Source organism: Prionailurus viverrinus, chromosome B3 (genome assembly GCF_022837055.1).
Source record: "Prionailurus viverrinus isolate Anna chromosome B3, UM_Priviv_1.0, whole genome shotgun sequence".
In the NCBI taxonomy this organism is placed as follows: domain Eukaryota; kingdom Metazoa; phylum Chordata; class Mammalia; order Carnivora; family Felidae; genus Prionailurus; species Prionailurus viverrinus.
In genome coordinates, this window is record NC_062566.1 from 21,809,266 (window position 1) to 21,833,160 (window position 23,895).

At 38.4% G+C, this 23,895-nt stretch overlaps 1 protein-coding gene and 1 long non-coding RNA gene across 3 annotated transcripts in view; one reads left to right on the plus strand and one right to left on the minus strand.

Moving 5' to 3' along the window:
* The window catches only part of LOC125168816 (uncharacterized), a 31,329-nt gene extending 29,671 nt beyond the window's left edge, over positions 1 to 1,658 (minus strand). Inside the window, exon 1 of the long non-coding RNA XR_007153310.1 lies at positions 1,353 to 1,658. This is a non-coding gene — a long non-coding RNA (uncharacterized LOC125168816). The remainder of the gene's footprint in view (positions 1 to 1,352) is intronic.
* The window catches only part of GABRG3 (gamma-aminobutyric acid type A receptor subunit gamma3), a 704,379-nt gene that overhangs the window by 201,112 nt on the left and 479,372 nt on the right, over positions 1 to 23,895 (plus strand). The gene's annotated exons all lie outside the window — the stretch shown is intronic.

Here is a 23,895-nt window from a genome sequence, read left to right on the forward strand (position 1 = left end):
GGTTCTCTGCTGTCAGCTCAAAGCGCACTTTGGATCTTCTGTTTGTCTCTCTCTGCCCCTCCCCCACTCAAACTCTCTTCCTCTCTCAAAAGTAAACAATTAAAAATTTTGTTTTCTTTTTAACATTTGAATATTCTAGAATTCACATTTATGTCCATAATCCACCTCAACTTAAATTTTGTTTATAATGTGAGGCAGAAATCAAGGTTAATTTCCCCCCATAATGGTATCCAGTTGCTGTGAGACCACATATTGGAAAAAACTATTTTAAATAATGCATAGAATCCTAAAAACTGGGAACATGTTTTGGTATTTAATATGTTGCTACTTTTATAAACTATAGAATGTGAAACCAAATACAGCTGTCATTATTGTGTATTTACCAAATGGTGATTAGGCTATTCAGAGGCAACAAAGAAATAAAAAAACTGTCTTTAAGGAGGTTATAAACAAATGGATATAAATAAGCTTTATACATATACTGTAATTTTTTAAAATGAAGGGAAAATTTATGCAATAAAATGGATAAAATGTTTCTGTAAGGCCTCTTACAGCTCTCTGACTGTATAATTGTTACTGCAATTCTATAGTCGTCACATTTGTTCCAAAATATCTGCCCATGCCCAAGGAAAACTAGGGAGCCTGGAAAAATTGTATTTTATGGTATATTAAGAAATTTCCTGGAAGAGAACTCAATCCAAGAAAAGGAGCACCAGGAAAGGAAAACTGGATTTATTAACAAATCATTCTGAGTATGGTATCTGGCACTCCCTTTCTTCCAGGGTACCTGAGGAGATGTGGGAAGTTAAAGCTGTTTCACTGAAACTGTGATAGGATATTGAGGCAGTTGCAACCCTAATTTAAGATTTCTTAGACCAAGGTCTACATAAAAGCATGAAGTTAATTCTCTTCACTTTGCTACTGAACACTGTGCACCTTTGGTCCTCTGAGCACTACAGGGCCAGTGAGCTAAGTGGAAATTGTAATGGCATCTTTTGGACATGTCAGGTGCCAAGTCAGATGACAGTACCCAGCAACAATGGAAATTATATACAATAGATAAAGTACACCAAATGTAAAAGAGTACCTAGCATTTTCTAGAATAGGATTAGAGGAGAGAAAATGGGCATTGCATTTTGATTGTTCAGAGAGTAGACTGGGCTTGTTCTTTAGATGTATAAAGCATCTTTTTGAAGCTTCTATATATAGATTATAAGCAGGAGAATGGTTGGCAGAAGGAAGCATAAAGGTCCATTTAACACTGGGGTAGAGGACAGGCAGAAAACTACTTTGAAAATGTTAACATAAGGCAATGCTTTTTGTTGGATTTTAAAACATTTAAGTTATCTTACCTGTTTGATTCTCTTAACAACCCAAGAGATTGCAGCCAGTTTGTCTAAGATGAAAAGGAAGGAATCACATGGAGAGTAAAAGATTTACCTACTATTTTAATAGCCAATCCAGGTCTACTAGTGACTGGGTCTATGGACATCTTTCTCTAATTCTTGCCTTTTGTCCTCTGTAGCCTCACTGTCCCCACAGGGCTTCTCACACCTTCCAATGTTCTCAACAATCCTGACCCATCTGCCCACCAAGACTACTCTCAGGCAAATTCTTCTGAAACACCACACTTAATATGTTTCTACTCTATTCAGTTGCCCCAAAGACTCCCCACTGGCTCCTAGATTACACATGAATACCGCAGCCTGGCAGCCACATGCCCTTCTTCTTTTTCACTTCTCTCTTATTCTCTAGTTAAACCAATTTTCTAAACATCTTGAGTTTTCCCAAAGTTTTTGTAAATTCCCATTACTATCTCTCCTACTGTAAGCATTGCTTTCTACAATATACTATATAGGTTTGCGTGTCTTAGTCCCTCCATGAGGTGAACATTCTGTGGTAGGAGGGGTTTACAGAGCCTCTTGGTGACTCCCCTGCAGGGGCTATGGGAGTTCTCTGTGTAGAGAACCAACTCCACCATTGATAGGCCCAGCTTCACTGTCACTCAAAAGCATCTTCTTGGTAATGGACTCTGATTCAATTTAGTTAGTGGAGAAACTTGAAAAAGAAAATGTCAGAGGGAACTATATCCATGTCCCCAAGTAAGTTTTATTGCCACTGCACATAGAAGAAATTAGAATGTTTGACATAAATATTCCAAAAATAATTTTCCAATTTTATTTTGAAAAATTTCAAATGTAAAGAAAAGCTGAGGGAATAGTACAGTAGATGCTCATTTACCCTTGACTTAGATTAATTTTTTGAAAGTTAAATTTTTTTATTTATAAGGAAAATGATTCCATGCTAATTTGAACAGCTACATTGTACAAAAAATGACTTGAAAATTCCCTTTTGATATCCTTAAAGAGCTGGATGCCAGTATATATGCTTTTCTCTCTCTTCGGACCTCTTAATGTCAAACTGGAGTTGAGCAGAAATATAACCTAGGTTCCCTCAAATCGTTCTTGGGCTCCAGACAAGGAATTGGACCTCTGAACAAATAAAAGGGTTACTAATAACTATAACCAGAGAAAGACAAAGCTATGAGTGATGAAATTCCCTTCCACACGGCAGCCCTCCACTCCTGTAATCTTCAGTTTCACATGCTTTCATTTTGTAAGTCATAGTGAGCTAGTTTTATTTATCATAGAATGACCTGGATCAACTGTTAACTTTCTCAGATTTACTTTCTCTCTCTAAACACACACGTGCACGCATGCACGCGCACACACACACACACACACACACTTTTCACTAATATGTTGAAAACAAGTTGCAGACATCACAGCATGTCACCCCTAAATGTTTCAGATGCACTAAGAAAGAAAGCATTCTACTCCTCATGCACAATACCGCTAAATCATTTAATAAACTTGAATAAATCAAAGTTATCATTTAGTGTCTAATCCAGAATCAAAAGTCTTCCAGTTGCATTTGCAATGTCTTCCATAGCTGTATTACTTTGATCCCAGAATCAAGGTACACCCTTGACTTTTACTAATTATGTCTCTTCAGTAACCTTTGATCTAGATTGGCACCCTCCTTTTTGATTTGTGTCTTTCTCATGGCATTTCCTTTTGTGAGGATTCCAAACCAGTTATCTGCTAAAATGGCATAATGTCCCACATTGTGGAACACCTGATTGTTGCATCATGATTAAATGTATGTTGAGCATTATTTTGGCAGCAATGTCTCATTATCAAAATGATTTTAATTAAACATTAAAAATTATTGTGTTTTCTGCTGTTGTGAAAAGGATTCAGCTTCATAATGGGCATGAATTCCTTAGATCCCAACAAAGTTAACAAATTATATTAATACATGTGAATCTCCTATTCCAAATGGAAAGTGATGTCTCTCACATCAGATACATCTTGCTTTTGAAGTATTTAGAAATTCAGCTCCACAAGCACATTAGTAATCAGTCGTGGATCTGAATTTTCTTCAAATGGTTCTTATAAATCTTCTCTAAAAGATACAAGATGGCAAATGTGCCTCTAAATATTTTTACTGGCAATATTTGAAAAAAATAGAATCCAAACTTTGACATACCAGAAATAAATGGTAGTTGAGATAGGTTGTTAGGAGCTATTTAATTTCTTGTCCTAGATCATTTTATTTCCTTTTTGTCTGTTATGGGACAGATGGAGTGGGGTTTCTTATTAGAATACCATATGAGTGATTATGCATTTATCTGCAACCAGACTCAATGTTTGGAGGCACCCTGAAGATAATGTAATACAGTGTTCTGACTCACTGCATCAACTCCCTGTAGAGAACTGGTCCCCACCAACCATATTGATATCCATTACCAGAGACATCCATTGAAATACTGGAAAATTTTTGAATTAAATATTCCCTCTATTTTGATATATCAGTACAGGTTATAGTTCTTGTAAGCCTTTATCCACCTTAAATCTCTTCAAATATTTATAGATAGCTCTATGTTCTCAGAAGGATTTTCTTCTGCTTTAAAAATCCTACACTGCCCTCTGTCCCTTGGGTATTTCCTGTAAGTGTGTACTTCTTGCCTGCTTTATTTTTAAAATGTGTGTTCCAGTCATCCCTCCCTCCTTCCATCTCTCATTTCCTTCCTCAGACAATAATTTGGGCCCACTGAGTGCAAACCAGGAATGGGAACACCAAGGTGAATGCTTATCATCAGGGAGCTCACAAATCACAAAAGTGCAAGGAGAGGGTCAGAGAAGCAGACAGTGCTCATAACAGTGAGTTAGCACCACCACTGGGATTAGGGCTTCTGTCACACCCATCACAAAGGAGGAGGTGGTCACTGGCAAAAGAGGAAAGTGAAGATCAGTTTTGTATGCATTGTAGTTTTCTAGAGAGGTGTGGGTATGGTCAAACTTCTAGATGGGGGAAGTGCAAAAAGAAGACATGCAAAGCTACAAAGTAGGGAAGTATAAGGCGGCAGGAGTGGGGAATGGAGAAGAATGCAGAGAGCCAGGCATAGAGAGTTTTCAGAACCTTTCTTACTGGCTTGAATTTTGTCTTTGGGAAGGGGAGACCTTCCAGAATGAGTTTCACATTACAGAGTAGTAACAGGACAGACACATCTTTCAGAAGGGTGTCTGATGAAAAGTGCATTCACATATCTATACATGACATAGAATACTTTCTCAACTAATAGATATATCATGAAGGAAAGAGATGCAGAAAGAACTACATTTTCCTTTCCTCTTAACACCTTAGTTTTTTGTATAGCACTTCAGTTGATTGTAAACAATATCACCATTGATTTTATTTTATTATTGTTTTCTCTTAAAAAAACGTTTAAGTAGTGCCCTAACATGAACAACACCTTCTTTTTTGGGTAGAGCCATTTTTAAAAAAATGTTTTGAGTGGAAAGTAAAGGCATTTATGTTTCTTCCTTCACAGCATTAGGACTCTTTGGAGAACTGTCTGGGGCAGAACAGATAGTGCAAGAAGACCTGCGCCTGTTCTCTTGGCTTGGCCTTCATGTAGAAAACTGTGTAGACATGGTAGCCCTCTGCTTTCATGTACTTCAGCCACCACACCTATCATTATGGTCACATCCATTAGGTTCCAGCACCCAGTGAGGCACTGACATTGAACTGGCAAAGCAAACAACTTCTACTATTTCCTGGAAAATAAACATATTCAATATATTATTACAACTAATATTACATATCATTTTATTTAAATAAAATGACAAGAAAGGAGAAGTTCATCATCCTGCAGGATGAATATCTCAAACTGTATGCAGACCACGCTGGTTCAGCAAAGACAATGCCCCATCTTTCTTAGCATATTTCTTCACAGAGATAATAGGATGACTCTTGCAGCCTGAAACCTTCTCCTGTGTTACCTCAGGGGACTTTAAGCTGAAGCCAGACTCTTTTTACCAAAACCCCAAGTGATACAGAGTCTTATTCTCCCTAAGTTAACTCTCCAACTAGTGTAATTTTGACTAATTTTGTTCTTTCCTCTGAGTATATACTTCTCTAAAATATGACTCCTTCTCTGTGGTTTTCTGGACTATGACCTCATGAAGGACAGAGGATTCTCTTCATCTTTGTGTCTCCTGCTCCTGCATAGTGCAAGGCCCAGGTTTTGTGCTTTAGGGTTGTTGGTTTTGAGTGAGTGGTGAAGGGATAACTGCAGGGATCACATCCTCAAAGCCACTGTCCTCCCACCATCATGGTACTGCATGCTGCTTTTCCTCCTTATTCTTCCTTTTGTTCTATTTGGGCCCTTGAATGGATTGGATGGTACCTACCTATACTGGTGAGGTTATCTTAATTCAGTTCACCAATTCAGATGTTAATGTCTTCCAGACACATCCTCACAGATACAAACTGAAATAACATTTTACCGACAAGTTCTCTGGACTTCTCTTAGCCTAGTCTAGTTGATGCATAAAATTAACCATCACAACTCCCTAGCAGGTGGCCACACCACTTATGTCTGAAAACATACAATAATTAGGCAGTTCCCCCTGTGAAAGGCATAACATGTAGTTGTTTGGTTAAGAAGCCCCTCCTTCTGTTTTTCTGCACGATTCCTGTAGTCAAGGTTCATGCAAAGTAATTAAACCTAGGGCTGAAAGGAGAACCATGCAGGTATGACCTTATGTATATGGAGGTTCCAAGCCCTTCTTTTTCTTATTAACATGTTTATTGGGATAGATAATTTGTGCAGTAATAGATATGTGTCAAGTCCTGTGCTGAGGGGTGGAGATGCAATGGTAAGCAAAATAGGCATGGGGACCCTTGTCCTCATGGAGCAAAGGAAGAAGAGTTAGGGAGAAACCATTAATTTCATACTCATAGAAAACGTATTTACAAATGTTGGTAAGGGCTGTATACAGGTGTCGTGAAATGTATAATGGGAGAATTTATCTGATTAGAAAAGTCAGAGAAGACTTTACTGGACAACTGCTGGATGTGAAAAGAAATGAAAAAGCATGTCATGCAGAGGGAATTGCATGACAAAATCATGAAGGCTGTAGGGAGTGTTGGCCATTGGAGCAGCTGATCAAAGGCCAGTGAGTCTAAGGAGGAGAAGAAAGAGGAGCATGTTGGTGGAAGGTACTGGAGAAGTGGGCTCGGGATAGCTTATCTAAGGCTTCTAAGTGCTAATAGCTATGGAAAGCCATTGGAAATGGAGGATGTAGTGATAGGAATGTGATAAAGATTGTGTGCCAAATTCCTTCCCTTTGAGGGTTACTGCACAAGAGGTGCTAAAACTGATGGTCAACAATAGTATGTGTTCCTTCCCCAGTGAGAAAGTTCAGTGTCTTTTGATAACACCTCCTTCTTTCTGCCTGGCTTCGCTTGGGCTGTCATGACAAAATACAGCAAACTGGATTATTTAAACAGCAGATATTTATTTTATCACTATTCTGGAGGCTGGGAAGTCTATGATCAAGGTCCTGGCCAATGCAGTTGCCAGATGAGGACTCCCTTCCTGGATTGCAGATGGCTGCCTTCTTGCTGTGTCATAACATGGTGCTGAGATGAAATTCTGTTCTCTCATCCTCTTTTTGTAAGAACACTAATCCCATCATGGGGCTCCACTCTCATGATCTCTTCTAACTCTAATTTCCTCCCAGAATCCCCATCTCCAAATTCCATCACATTGGTAGTTTAGGGCTTCATAATGTGAATTTTGGGAAAACACTGACATTTAGTTCCTAACACAAACAAGACCATCAAGAAAAAGGCAACAATAATGGCAATAGCAATAATAGACACCCCTTATGTAGCACTGTTGTAAGTGCTTGGGATGTTTCTAGGTGTTTTATGTATATTTATTTATCCTGCCAGCAACACCTTAAAAAAAAAAAGTAAAAGTCCAACCACTTTCTGTTAAAAGGACTTAACAGAAAAATTATTTTGCTTCAATTTACCTAAGTGGGATACTGGTTAACCAAACTCCCAGCTGCTCTGCCTCTGCCCCTACCTGGCTTTTTCTCTTCCTTGGTTATGAGCTAAGACTTGACTCAGCAGTTCAGACTCTTAGCTAACACTTTCTTCCCAGAGCTCACCCCCATGGGAAAGTCTTAGGTCCCCACTATGATTAGCTCCATACTTATGGGTCTGTGGTGGTCTTTCTTCTTTAACAGTGCATCTGTAACCCCAAAACCAGTGTGTGGGTCATGGTAAAGCTTTAAAAAATATTTGTGGAATAAATACATGTTATTTTGGCCTTGACATTGCCAGTAAGTCCAAGACTGAGTATATTTTTGCCAAAAGAGTCTTGAAGTCATACTTGTTAAACATCTCCCACATAAGCATATTCCTAGTTACTCCTTAACATCTGTCAAACCAGCACTCCTCATTCTACTCCCGGAATTATCCTTCACTTATTAAAGTCCTTTAGATATTTGAAAATATATCCCATTACTAATATGTCTTCCATTTTTAAGGCTAAAAATCTTTTGTTGTCTTTTCCCAGTGGGATTCCCTTTATTAGCCTGGTTGGGCCTAAGTGCTTTTATCCATCTCATTTCTCAGATTATTTAACCTTGCTAATAATTACTCGAAATCTTCATGTTCAGTGATGCAGTTATAAAAATAAGTTTCCCTGGGGTGCCTGGGTGGCTCAGTTAGTTAAACAACCTAGAGCCTATTTTGGATTCTGTCTTCCTCTCTCTCTGCTCCCTCCCTGCTCATGCTCTGTCTCTATCTCTCAAAAATAAATACACATTAATTTTTTTTAAATAAAAATAAGTTTCCCAGGTTGCCTGGGTGGCTCAGTCAGTTGAGAATACAATTCTTGATATTGGCCCAGGTCGTGATCTCAAAGTTCGTGAGATCAAGCCCCACGTCAAGCTCCACACTAAGTGTAGAACCTGCTTGGGATTCTCTCTCTCTCCCCCCTTCCCTGCCGTTCCCCTGCTCACATTCTCTCTCTCTAAAAATAAACTTAAAAAAGCAAAAATAAAAATAAGTTTTTCAACCATGAAGTGACTCCAGATGTAGTCTGTTCAGTGTCCAATGTTGGGCCACCTTTGCTGCCCTTAATAGGAATAAAAGACTTCTATAAGACTTCTATAAGGTAGCAGTAGCAATTTTTTTATTTAATTTTATTTATTTGTTTATTTATTGCTGGTTTAAAACTCTGAGTCCTTTTTCTCAAATGATTTCCTGCTATATGATCTCTTCTTACTCAGTTCTTATGTGCCTAATTTTACATTTTATCCCTTTAAAAGTTCTTCTTAGTTTAAATTTATCATAATAATCTGGGAAGAACATTTTGGACATTAACATCATCCAAGATATTCCCCTCATTCCACAGAATTCTCAACCCAGTAGCTCATAATGTTATGATGTTTCCTATATCTTCATTATATCCTCACATGTGAAAAATATTTATGATGCTGGGAAGTATGTTCTTGGATGATATTAACTTCTATTCTCTGATCATGACTCTTGAATCCTCCTTAAACCTCTGAACTGCTCAGCATGTAGTCACCACATTTCTGTGTTGACCCCAGAATTCAGTGTGCTGAAAATCAAGGCATATGGGGTCTCTTTGGCATTCCTCTGACCTGCAATTCTGGTAGCTCTGTCTTGAAAATATGTGGTATTGTCTGCCATAACTTGTTTTGTTGTTGTTTCCACTGGTTCCATCTTGTTCCTAGTGATTACAGTATCCTTTTCTAAAGGCTTAACAACTACCCAATAATTATTTATTCTCACCTTTGAGGAGAGATTGTTAGATTTACCAGTCTGTCCCAAACCTACAATTTCCTTGTTATGAAAACCATAACAGCATGTGCCTGTTTCTGCTATTCTATAACCACTACCTTCTCTGCACTTTCAGAGGTTTGCAGTTAACATCTTTATGGGGAGGTAATTATCTTGAACCTGAAACTTTAAACCTAATTGTAACAACTAAATGTCACCTTCTACAACTAAAACCTCCTGAAGTCCATTTTATCCTTAAATTTGCCTGATATTAGTATCCCCTGGATCTCTCATTATTTCTAAAGCTCACTGTAGAGTGCCATATCTGGTTCTAAAATTCTTCAGCTTCCCATTGACCATTTCTGGGCTTCGCTTAGCATTAACATTTGTTGTTATTTTTAACTTCTATTTTTATATTCAACCAAGCTCTAAGACTTGGTAATCCTACCTATCTGGCAGCTGTACCTTCATTTTAAATCCCAAGGTCTAATTCATGTTCTTATATCCTCTTGCCTGTGTCATTCCCAATGTCTCCAGACCCTAACGCTTACTTTTCTTCCCCTATGTTGCTGCAGATCCAGTTTTATGAAGCACAAATTTTATCTGCTATTTTCCTTTTCAAAAGCTTTCAAATATTCTTCATTTCCTGTTGAATCAAGCCTTACTTTTTTGTCCCTTCTTGGCCAAAGTGTGTTAAATCCACATGGAAATCTTCATTCTTTCATCCACTTTGCATTCCTTCAGTGTCAGACTGAAGTTTATGACTTGATTCATTCTACCGGTCAACTTTGTTTATTGCCTCCATGCCTCCATGCCTCCATCCAGAAGGCCAAACTGTGCTGGAAAAGCCTAACAGGGAGGCAGCAGAGCTTGGGTTCAGACTCTCAGGCCAGACAACTCCTTGAAATTAATTTTCCTTATTAACAGAATGGAAATATTTATTATAAAATAACAGTAGGATTGTAAAGTGTGGTTGTGAGTCCCAACAACAGAGCCCAAAATACGATAAATGCTTGCTATATAAATGCATGTGGTTGCCTGTTTTAGGAGATTGATGTGTTAATTAATTCACATACTATAACTTAACTCCAGTGAGCCTCAGTTATCTCATTAAGAAGAAGAGATGATTGGTTGTGAGGATAAAGAACAAGGTTTAGAAGTCAGACAGACTTGTGTTTGGGACTCAGCTCAGCCATCTACTGCCTCTATGACCCAAGGAAAGTTACTTACAGTTAGCTACAGGAGACCAATTACCACATCCTGTTAACACAATGTCTTATAAACAGTTAAAAAGGAATGATTGAATAAATGGAATCCTGACAATGGTCTACAAAAGTTGAATTGGAACACAGCACTATCACTTTATATTACATGAATGAGCAAGGCACTTGACTCCTCTCCATTTTTCTCATATGAAAGTGTAAAGATCAATGAAATAATACACATAACTAAAGCAGCATGCTCAAACTCATTTGGCTCTCAATAAACGTTAATTGTTAATATTTTACAATAAATAATAATCAAACAAGACATGATGCATAATGCCCCTGGCAGAGTTGGAATGCAATAAATACTCAATAAATTATATTCTTACTGTAATCGTTATTGTCATCATTGCGTTTCTTATCATTTTCCCCTTTCCAATTCCAAAATTATTTCTTTTGATAGAAAAGGTATAGATAGTATTTTAAATAACATTGAACTCAGGAAAGTGGAAATCCAATGACTGGTTAGAAGCAGGTAATTCTTTCAGCTATTTCCATGGCTTGAACTTAATCAGGGATGCTGATATTCTGGATTTTGACTTTATTTCCTTTTGTGTGTGCAAGATTGCTTGGTTTACTATTGGAGATTAGAGGACATGTTTTTACCTCATGATCACTCTCCTACTAGGTGGATCCTCTGTTATCTTTCAGAGAATATGTAAAAAGCATGTGAAATGGTGAGACAGGTTAGTGGGAATTTCAGAGAGCAATAAGGCAAGTTGAAAACTTTGTCCTGAGGAAGACACCATGTGAAAATGGCACTTCAAGATTTTAGAATTTTCTCAGGGTCTAATAATTCCTCTTTATCTCTACTATTTTACTGTGAGGATATACCTCATCTCTCCCATTCTCTTTCTTTTCTTACACAGATGTTTCCAGTATAATTTTTAAATTTTCTTTTGGAAACTCTTCTCATCTCTGAGGGCATCTTTAGCTCTTCTTTCCCTACCTATTTTTTTTACCTCCCCTCCCCTCATATTCTTAATTCTGAATATATAAATTTGAATATAATTTAAATGTTTTATACATTAAAGAGGATTTTCATGTCTCTTTAAAAAAATTAATTCATAATCTTTTCTTACTCTTCTCTGTGATCCTTGAGTTGTTTTATTACTCTCTCTGATTAGTAATTTTCATTTTTGGAAGAATAGAAAAAAATATATATTTTACCCTGAAAACAATGTTTTTGGTTAAACAGGTGACTTCATGTAAATCTGTGTATGATTAAAAAATAAGTATTACACATCCATACTTATGGTAGATCTACTTTATGAATATATAGTTACATGTGTGCCCTACTGGATGTCAGAAACTCTCATACATTCTGTATTTATCATCTCCAAGTCTGACAATGACCCTTTAAATACAATTTTTGCCCATATTTTTCAGATGAGGAAACTGAGGTTTAGAAAGATTATTTGGGAATGCAAGCTGGTGCAGCCACTCTGGAAAACAGTATGGAGGTTCATCAAAAACTAAATATAGAACTACCCTACAACCCAGCAATTGTACTACTAGGCATTTATTCACGGGATACAGGTGTGCCGTTTCAAAGGGACACATGCACCCCCCTGTTTATAGCAGCACCATCAACAATAGCCAAAGTATGGAAAGAGCCCAAATGTCCATCAATGGATGAGTGGATAAAGAAAATGTGGATACACACACACACACACACACACACACACACAATGGAGTATTACTTGGCAATCAAAAAGGATGAAATCTTGCCATTTGCAACTACGTGGATGGAACTGGAGGGTATTATGCTAAGTGAAATTAGTCAGAGAAAGACAAAAATCATATGACTTCACTCATATGAGGACTTTAAGAGACAAAACAAATGAACATAAGGGAAGGGAAAAAATAATATCAAAACAGGGAGGGGGACAAAACAGAAGAATCTCATAAATATGGAGAACAAAGTGAGGGTTACTGGAGGGGTTGTGGGAGGGGGGTGGGCTAAATGTGTAAGGGGTACTAAGGAATCTACTCCTGAAATCATGGTTGCACTATATGCTAACTAATTTAGATGTAAATTTTTAAAAATTAAAAACAAAATTAAAAGAAAAGAGAAAGATTATTATTTGGGGAGCACAAGACTGAGAGGTGGCAGAGACCAGACTCAGGTGGCTGAGGCTAAACCTCCTCAGACTGCAGGATACTGAAGTGTGGCTGGAAGGGCATAAAACCCCAGGGTTGGCATAGGGCTTCCATGTAATTCTAATGTAAGTTCTCTAAATCATCAGTTTATATTAAAGCAAACATTATGTGTTATACAATAGACTGCTGATTTTTCATGAATTTTAAAACTATAATAGGTAACTTCAAAATCATTGGTGCAGCAACAATTTTGTGGGGTTTTTCATGAATTTTTAAACTTTTCATTTTGAAATAATTTTAAAATATATTCAAATAAATGATTATTTAAAATAAATCTAAATTTATTATATATATTTTGGCTCAGTTGAGCATCCTACTGTTGGTTTTGGCTTAAGTTATGATCTCATTGCCATGAAATAGAGCTCAGCATGGAGTCTTCTTAACATTCTCTCTCTCTGCCTCTCTCCTCTGCTCATGCTCTCTCTCTCTTTAAAGAAAAAAAAAGATGCATCAGAAACAAACAAAAAAATACAAAGAGATATGTCTTAAAAACAGATAAAAAAGATACAGTGGAATAATAAAAAATACCTAGTTGATCCAAAAGAAGATAGAAAAGAATTATGGGGGACAAAGGACAGATGGAACACATAAAGAACAGATAATAGGATGGAACACAAACAGAAACACACCAATAATCATATAAAATGTATATGAATCAAATACTCCAATTAATAACCCAATATATCCATTTTTTTCAATGGTAGTATTAATTCTCTTGATTATTTTGAAATCATGACAGTAGAATCATGTAAAGAATATGACAAATAAGATGTGTGCAAGAAATAAGGTCTCATTTTATTTTGTTAGCATTTTTTTTGCCAGTTGTTTTAAATGAGTGTTTAAAATGGAAAAGCTGATGTAAAATATGTGCCAATTATCAGTATATTATTTATGCATTCCCCAAATAGATTTTGAATCTCTCATCTCAAGCAGTTTTCAAATTGAAAATATATAATTACTACTTTCAAGTCTGTCCCTTCCAGATTGGGCTTTTTAGCTCTTGCTCTGTAGCTGACTCAGACTTCACCAGGGCAGGTGACAGAAAAGCAAGAGCTGGGCATGGTCTGGTGCTGGAGTGACAAAGGAGGGATAGGAAGAGAGACCCAGTGTCTCAGAGCATAGAATAATGGATTACACTGCTAAACAGTGGGTTGAGGGGCTTCTATGTTAGATCCATCTCATTAAACATTTCTCCTAAAATTATAGTCCATACTTTGGTAGGACAGATAAAACACCAGTATTTTAGAATCCATGCTCCCAAATTGAGATTCTACATCAATCTTAAATCATGAAACCCCTTCACTTTAATTAATAATGTATTTTAATATTAAACACTTTTTTTCCTTTCACTTGGCCTCCCAATATAACAGCTAGAAATACAGGAATAGTGTTGCATATAAATGTTCCTATTGAATCAAAATTCCTGGTAAAAGTGCCTCCAAAGTACCTGCCATGCCATTGCTTTTCTCCCCAAATTGTGTGTGTGTGTGTGTGTGTGTGTGTGTAGCATATGGAGAACAAGAGAAAGGGAGAGAGAGGACAAAGAGAGGAAGAGGGAGAGGACAAAGGAGGGAGAATGTTTCCCTCTCTTGCCACCTGGCATATTTCTTGTCTGTTTCTGTCTAGTGTTGGTGCTGACAAGTGAAGCTTCCCCCCAGTTCATGAAGTTGTCCCTGTGAAATCCTAGAAGATCTTTCATTCTTTGGATGATGGCTTTCCTGGCTGTGGAGTTTCTCTGGGGATTGTCGGTACTTGGTTCCACACTGACCTTCACCCCTCTTTCTTTCTTGGAAACCCATTGGCTCAGAGCCACGACATGTATGACTTAGACAAGTCACTATCCTGAACTTTTGCATTTGACCTTCTCTCTAACACTTTTATTACTGCTTCCACGGGATCTTCCATGTCTTCTCTAGCTCTGTGGTTAGGCAAGACAGACATACCTGGATCGGACTTCTGCACTGCCACCTCATTTAGTTAATGCAGGCAGCAAGTGTACACCTGCAGCTCCAAACTTCTGTGAGCCAGAAATGTCCCTTGTACTCTTTTTAGTCAAATTGAATGTGACTGCAAGTCCCGTAACCCAGTTTAACCCCAGTCATTACTGGGCATGCACATTTCTCTCCAGGGAACCAGGGATTTCCATTGTACTCAGACCTTCAGAGAAGGGCCTCTAGTCCACAGACAGGCTCATAGTCCAGATCTCTGTACCTGGAAATTATGGTCTCATTGCTGTTGGGCAAACTGTGGTCTCAAAATCACCTGGTGGTCTGGGAATACTGGACAAGGTTTCCAGCTACTCTGTTGAAAGAGGGCTGTCAGATTGCCAGCAATAATTTGCACGCCATCATCATCTAGGTGGCCTGAATTTCACTCACCCATGTGTGAATGTACCTAGAGATATACTCTTTCTGCTTGTAAGCCTCACTCCTGTATTAGGAGAGCAACACCCCATCAAACAGTTAGATTCATCTCTTGTGACAGAGGCAGACAATGCGCCATTCTAAAAGTCTACAATCATTTACTAGCTCTAAAGTCGATATGTCAGGGCTTTCTTCTTGTTACATTTTAACTACCTACTTCATTTCTAAATGTTCTGGATGTGATTCTCTTTATTGATGTAGCGAAATGTTGTATGCAGTTAGAGTCCCATTAGCAATTCAGCAGGGAATTGTCTGAGTTCTAACAGTGCTGAGAAGATAACCCAAACGCAAATGCCCATTATGTCTGCTCCTTTGACTAGCAATTCCAAGCCATCTAGACACGGTTGGTGTGGTTTTACGAGAAGGGGGATGGTAGGGGAGCAGGGGGTGGTGTGAGAGCCTAGTGTGGAAATTCTGAATAGCTTGCTTCAAAGGCTATAAGACTTTATATTTTATTTGTAGTTATAAAAATGTCTATTTGAGGGCCTTTTCCCTTGCAATAATATTTGTAAGTAAATTTTATTTTGAAATGTTTAAATGCATGTAAAACCAGAGAGAATAGTATAACAAAACTCTGTATGTCCATCACTCAATTCAATAATTGTGAATATTTCCCCACATTTTTTGGTATTTTTACAGTGAAATGTTTTAATTTCAAACCTAGGCTTCTCATCATTTTGTTCCTACGTACTTGAGAATTCATTCCTTAAAAAATATAAACTTTCAAAACCTAATAACAATGCTATTATACTACCAACAAAATTCCCAGTACTTCTCTGGCATCCTGTAAGTAATGCCCAGTCCACGTTCAAACGTATTTGTATGGCTGTTTTGTTTAAAGCAGTATCAGTCTGTCCCCTGACAACACTTGAAAGTATCATGTCTGTTGGGTGTCCTTGATTCTCCAGCAGAACCTCTCGCTGCTTGTTTTCTATATCATTTGATGCCAGCAGGCCAGGTCAGACGGACCAGAGTGGGGGTTCCACAGGACCAGCCAAGAGGTTCCTGGTTGTGCACAGAATAAAAATCAAACTCGAGCCAGCAGGAGGTGAAAGCAGAGTTTATTGAAGGTATAGAGGGAGTGCAGATACAGAAGGAATGTCCAGGAGACTCAGAAAGGAAAGGAGGGAGTTTTGTCTTTATTTGGGGTCTGGGGTTTTTTTACTTAGGACAGTGGTCTGGTGTCCATGTCCTCTTAGGCATCCAGGAACTGGTTAGAACAAAGATGAGAGCTATTTGCATTACAAGGCATGTGTCAAGTGGCGTGGAGGTGCAGGTCCTAGAAAGAATAGAAGCAGGAAAAGGAGCAAAAAGCAGATTTTTATTGAGTCCTTCACTTTTCCTAGCTCACATTGATTTGCTGAAGAGATTTGGCTGTTTTCTTTCTCATGGCACTATTTAATTTACCTTATTACCCATCTTCTCTGCATCACATATATTGTATCACATCAGGTGCCCTCTCTTTCATTTTTAATAGCTAGAGTTTCTTAGTACAAAACTACTTTCCCTCATCAATTAGAGCTATTTGGTTATTCAGAAAGACTACTGTACAGGAAAAGGAAGATAAATGTGGAGATCTTTCCCTTCAATTGTCAGTTTACAGAGTGGGTGGCACTCCAGTTATCTCCAGTGTTACCCACTGACTGTTCTCTGTCTCCCTCTCCAGCTCCTCCTGCTCCTTCTCTCTCCCTCCTTTCCTTTTCAGTCTTTCTTTCTCTTTTTCTCTTTCTTTCTTCTCTCCAACCCCCCTTCTTACTCCTCTCTCCCTTCTTTCCCCAAACTTGCACCCTGTTAAATATCATTATGAACTCACACATCCTTATATACTCAGCACATTTCAATCAATTATAATAATTACTTTTTGATCCTCACATATACCTATCTTTGGTGAATGGAAGGCTCTACAAGTTGGTTTCTGTGGCTTTTGACTTGACTTTCCTCAGGATGTCCCAGAATCTCTTTTTACATTTTTCCCCCAAACCTGGAATCAGTTATCCCTCTCTGGAGCTCTGCCCCCATTCAGTGGGGAATGGCATTTAGAAAACACCATCAGGCACCTATAGGTAGGCGTTGCCATTATTAGGTTGTCACAGTTTCTGGAAACTTGTATTTTTCAGAGCTAGGAAGTACCTAGCATTTAAAGAAAGCAATCAAGACCAAGGGTTAGTCTCACATTTGCTGGACTTCCATCAGGCCTTTCCCTGGGTTCCACTTCTCCTGCACCTCTCCCACTCCAGGGGAACTGTGCTTCCTGGCTCAGGGCTTGTGCCCTCAAGGCACATCCTGCTTTTGTAGCTTTTCCAGTGTTTGTGCCCATGACAGAGCTTCCTGATGCTGTGGGATCCATCAGTCCTTCTGCTAGCTACACTTTCTGCACTTACCTCAGCTTGGGGCCTACAATGACTTCTGGTTTTACCATCATTTGCTGACTCATTGACCTGGTTTCTACCAGGGGCCAAATCCTCCTTTTGGAGGGATGGGAGCTTCCAGGCAGCCTGTGGGACTTCAGGTACCCTCTTGCATCATCCATGACCTCAACACCCTCAGGCTAACCCTACTTAGCAGTGTGGCCTCCACCAGTATTTTAGGGCTCAGGAAATTCCCTGACACTTGTTTGGTTTTTGTTTCAAAGATATTATCCATGTGTTTTTCATATGTTAATTCCATTGATCTGTTTGGCTTGCATTGGGAATTGGGGAAATCCAGAAACCATGTAGACAATCTGATTCCATGGCCCAGTAAAATTTAAATTAAGATCAGTATATAATTAGACATAACCTAGATATATGCCTCTCATGGAGACATTGCAGACATGTTCCCAGTGGAGAACATAAAACAAAGCAAATGCCAGAAATCATGGCAAATGGGCCCTTGGTGAGTCAGACATCCCTCAGGATTGTCCTGAAGAAGAGATGTCTTTATTCTCTTTCCCTCACAATGCATCCTGACCTTGTGCTAAGAATAGTTCAGTTGTTGCTTTAAACATTTCTAGTTCACCTGTAACTCTGGTCACAATGAAAGAAAAGAACAATTGTCCCTTCTTCTTAAGCACACCTGCCGAGCTGTCCATAAGAATCGCCTGGAGCATTGGGCCTGGGGCAAATCATATACAAAAAAAAAAAAAAAGGCTTAGAGAGTAGCTCTTAGCAACCTTGCATTAAAAGGGCTTGGAGCTTTACAAATTAGTCCTGGAGCACAAAACTCATATTAGGGAAACTTATTTTGGGCTGTGTAAATAGAAATGCTGAAAAATAATAATAAACAAGCAAAAAATACATTCTGTAGCTTGAATTTATCTCCTAGGTAAAATTAAGCCTATTTCTTAAAAAAAAAAATCTTTATTGAAGTACATTGACACACAATGAATGGTATGTTAGTTTCAGGTGTACACGATAGTGAAAATTTGTTCCTTTTTTTAGGAGATCAAAGCAGTCTTCAGTATGCTAATGTAATATACATACACATAATAGCAACACATATAATAATGAATTTGTTGAAGAAAGGCTAGCAGTCTGCATTCCTTAAGTTAACTTGACCACCCAGCCTTTTTATATCTATATTTTAACCGTTCAAATCCCAAGGAACACAGGTAATGAGTGCAATTATTAGCACCCAAAAGCTACTGTGAACCTAAGAAAGTTTGGGGTGCCTGGGTGGCTCAGTCGGTTGAGCATCCGACTTTGGCTCAGGTCATGATCTCACGGTTTGTGAGTTCAAGCCCCGAATGGAGCTCTGTGCTGACAGCTCAGAGCCTGGAGCCTGCTTCGGATTCTGTGTCTCCCTCTCTCTTTGCCCCTCCCCAGCTCATGCTCTGTCTCTCTCTCTGTCAAAAATAAATAAACATTAAAAAATAGAAAGTTAATAATATTCATTCTTTAACCACTTAGTTATGAACCGCTGTTTACTGAATAGCCTGGTGTTGTCCAAGGTCATGCTAGTTATGCCAAAGACCTTACACATAATGTTTCTGCTTTCAAGGAGACATCAGTGTTAGTAAATCATCTTAACAGAACATAATGAGTAGTAATAAAGTTATGAGGAACTATGGCTAAAAGAGCAAGTGATCTTTATACTAAGAACAGTTTCATTGTTACTTTAAATACCTGTAGCTCATTTCTAGCATTAAAAGTTAAAATGAAGCATGTTAAAATTTTCAAGTTTATTTGAGCAAACATCAATTTGAGTGAGGCAACCACTCAAACCCAGAAGTGGTTGGAGTGCCCCACTGACAGGAGCTGGGGGCAAAGGTTTTAAGGAACAGACGTGGAAGCAAAGAAATTATTTTATTAGCTACAGCTTAAGCAGTTTCCTTACTTGGGAAAGCTTAGTTGGCTGTTTATGGTTACTTGTTCTTAAATTTCATTTTCTGGAATACCAATGCATTTATACGAATGACTCTGGCTTAGGTTTCAGTTTGCTTACGAAGGCTACCGAGGCATTAGAGCCACCGGTCTAATGGCCCCTTTGTTTAATTGTCTTAACACTAGTGATTACTTCTGCCTTAGAAAGTCAGAAATGTTTCCCATAAGTGGTGCCTAGAGAATCCAAGTTTGAGAACTTGCATGGCAGAGAGCTGAAAGAATTTACAATGTCCATTGCTGGTTATGTGGAGTTACATTGTGTACTTTTCCACTGGAGGGAGAACTTGGAAAATTCTGGAAATGAGATGCTGAACTCAATGTCTGATTTTAAGTAAAGCGACAAAGACCACCAGTGACAATGACCAAATTATGGCTCTTGGATTAATGGAGCATTGTATGGAAGAGTTGGTGGTTTGGCTTGTGTGTGTCACACCTACCTGCGTGTGTCTCATTTCTGTGATTCATTAGCAGTTGGACATTCCTTAACTGCTTCACTATGCATTTCAATCTCTTTTTAAAAGTTTTACAGGGCTGCCAAGTGGACTAGCTTAAATAAACCATGGAAAATTACATGGGGCATCTCATAGATTCTCAAACAGTGATGATGAATATTATTGACTCAGTTAATATCTGCTCTTGGCTAAAAACCACAATTCATACAAGCCTAAAAGTCAGAAATTGTGAAATTCCTCTTTAGAAATTCAAATCAATGCCAGAATCAGAAATACTACTTATGTTTTAGATGAAAATAATATCATCAATAAAGTTCTACAATTTGCCATTTTGAAACATGTCCAATTTAGCAATCAAGGAAAACAATATTGTCAATCTTCCCTCCAAGAGCAGGTTGCAACAGTTTCCCATGCATTGTCCCATGCCCCGTGCAATGCAGTGTCACTATGCACTCATTATATGTGTCCAAGATAAAAATCATTAGCCACATTCAAAACAAGGTGCATTGTGCTTATCTCGATTTTTGTTGATAATGGTGCCTCCAGTTTTGTAATCACTTATTTTTGGTCTACTAACTTCTTTGCATAACAAGTTCCTCTGATTTTTGTGATGAAATCCTGATGGCTTTATGCTTAGTCTGACTCCAAGAAATTTATCATTTTCTCCTTTGCTATAGTATGAAAATTTTAATCAAGAACTACCCAAGTGAGCAGTTTCCAGTTTGAAAATGTTTAGAATTCACTTCTTCCCGGAATACAAAGAAATGCAGTACCCTAGGGTTCTATTGCCTGGTCAGGAACCCATTTATCTCCTGTCTTCAAAAGTTGAGTTTGATTCCCTATTTGTTTGTTCCTTATTTTTTCATGGGATGAATTTCAAAGACCACAGTATGTGGGGGCCAGAAGAAGCACAAAGTGCTTGGAAAAAGAAACAATCTAATGATGTAAGGTGAGAGAGCGGAGTAGTTACCTCTTTAGCTTGATATGCCTCAAAACAGCTCCTCTATTTTTTTTTAATTTCTGTTGCCAAATTGTTCTCTGAGGTCACAGTAAGTTCATCGCCATTTAGATATAACTGGAGGTAGCGCTGAGGTGTCAGTATGATTCTGTCTCACAATGCATTTTGCACACTGGTAGACTGCCTGCTGGAAAATTCCTGGGTTCTTCACTCTCCCCAGGAAACATTGGGCTCGGTGTAGTTCATCTACATGTCATAGAGCTCATGAAGATGTTAGTTGGCACCTAGGGTCTATAGAGACAAATTGAAAATGACCACCATGCTCTTTCTTTCAACTTAGTACTAACTAAGTAAAGGTGTGGAAACTGTTAGTTTAGAAGACTGAGAACATTTACACTTTTCAACAGCAACTGAGAACAGACAAACAATTGGCCTGAGTGGACAAATAAAAAACAAAAAAAATTAAAAAGGCACTGAATGAAACAGCAACTGTAAAATTCTTCCAGATCACTTAGTGACAGTTATTCAGGTGGCCCATTGCTCCCCTGGTAATGTACTAAACTCTTCTGTACAGTAACTTGCAGTCACCTTCTCCTGATCCACTGACCACCCCACTTCCCTTAGCCAACTGCGACTTCTTTCATACCTTCAAATCAACGCAGGGCTCCAACCACATCATCATTTACCCCATTACCTTCACTCCAACTTGGATCCCATTTCTAAGGTGAACCTATACTGTGTGTGTGTGTGTGTGTGTGTGTGTGCATACTTGCATGTGTGTGTTCAAGCAGGGTCAGTTCTAAAGATGATTGAAAAAAACTACCACCAGCAGCTCTATTTTCTTTCATTGTTCTTTTATTTCCTCCTTCATCCTCCCTGGCCCCAAGCCCACCTACTAATACTCTTACCACCCACATTTTGTCACTGTTAGCATATGTACTCCTTATGGCCTCCAGAAATTCTCTAATATCTAGTTAGGGCTTGAGATTTGGACTGACCAATCTAATACACAAAATTGTTTTGGTTTAGTATTTTAGGGTTTGTTTCAGTCTTCTCAGGCTACACTAACAAAATACCATACACTGGGTTAAACAACATAAATTTATTTTCTCACAGTTCTGGAGGCTGGAAAGCTCAAGATCAAGGTGCCAGCTAATTTGATCTCTGGTAAGACCTCCCTTCCTGCCCTGCAGATGGCAGCTTTCTCTATGTGTCCTCACATGGCACTAATCCTATCTCATTGGGGTCCCACACTTATGACCTCACTTTAGATTTAATTACTTCCATAAAGACCTTACTTCTAAATAGTCACTTGGGACATTAGAGCATCAACATATGAATTTGGGGGAATACATGCTGTCCATAGCAGGGTTGGAAATTCCTCTCTCATATCAGGTGTTACTTTTAGCTACTAGATTGCAATGACTCTGCTTGCAAGAGCCCCATTTTCAACCTTCATGGCATGGAAGAGGGAAGTAAGGGCCTAAAGAGTTGAAGGGCCAGAATTCAATAAATTCCTCCATATCTCATCATCAAATCTATTTATCTCCTACATTTCAGTATGGAGACATTGCAAGCAGGCACCTGGAAGGAGGAATCGTTTGTTAAAAGCTGTTTTTTAAGCTCTGGTTGTATGCCATTGACAGCCACTGAGAGCTGTTCATATCATGCAGGCAATTTAGGGAATGTTGTTGGTGGGGAGTCTAAGATCAACATACTCATGCTGCCCCATGCCAAATCCTCAGAGTCCTTCATTCTAGACTTTCTTCATCAGGGAAGGAAAAACTGATAACAATCTTCTTGCCAGTATACACCCTGTTTGTTAAGAAGTCTTATCTTGACTCATGCTGGGGACTGAATTTGTGTGACAGATATATCCTAATACAAATAGCTGGGCATACAACAAATAAGGAAGGCTATATTACAGATGTGTGTTAGGTCCAGAAACACAGACTCCATGATTTCCATCTGAATGAATTGCTAATTCTATTTGTCCTGTGATAATGCACTTTCATATGTACACAAAGCCATCTCACCACACATATGCATCCTAGCCACATCTTTCTGGAGGCGATTGTTCCTTTCTCTTTATGTAATATATCAATGATAAATGATTATTCATTCATTTACGTGTATTTATTGAGTTGTTGTTATGTGTAAGCACTCCCCAAAATGCTGGCTAAGCAACAACAAACCAAAGACCCCAGCACTCAAAATGACAAATTTTGTCATATTCCGATTATAAGGTCCTACTTAAATATTTCTAGACTTTTTATGCCATATATGCCATATGAATAGCAATCTTTTCCATCTATTTCTGCACACAAGAAAATACAATGAATTCCTGAAATGACCAAATGCATAGGATTTCCACTATAGTATACAGCTTAACATCACTGAAAAATATATGTAATTCCTAATGAGAGTTAGTAGTAAACAGAAAGCAACACAATTGAATGTTGACACAGATATTAGAATAACATGGAAAAGCTAGTAAAAACTGCAGACTCTGAGGCATCCTTGCAAATCAACCCTGGGGATGGTCCCTGGCTACAAGTACTTTCTACAGTTTCTTTGGCTGATTTTTACACTGCAAGCTTTGTATTGGAATGCAGACTGGTATCTGGACCTAAGTAATTTGCTCCTACAAACTAGTCTTGTCAGATTTATTATTAAAATGTATATTTATTCAAAATTACAGATAGTAAAATGTCATGGACCTGAGAAATTATTCTCAAATACTCAAGACTTTGGGTAGTCAAATCCATTAATCATACAGTTTTACTGGCTTTTATTGTTTTCCATAAATGGTGTTTAAGAGGATGAACTCAGGAAACACAGACCATGCTCTGAATCTGTGTGTCCTGATGCCTGGACACCTCTGGGCTTCCACTACTACTTTATACGGTGTAGGTAAGTAATGATTCCTGCTTCCCACTATGGTGCTAAGATTTGAATGAGATGGCCTAAGGAGGATGCTTAGCTGAGAGGCCAGTATAGAGAGGAAAGAGCTATCCACACAGCCATCAATAAAAGAGATTTGTGCTGAAGTCCAGTGACCCCACTGGACACCCAGCTGTGCACAGCTGGATTTGCAAC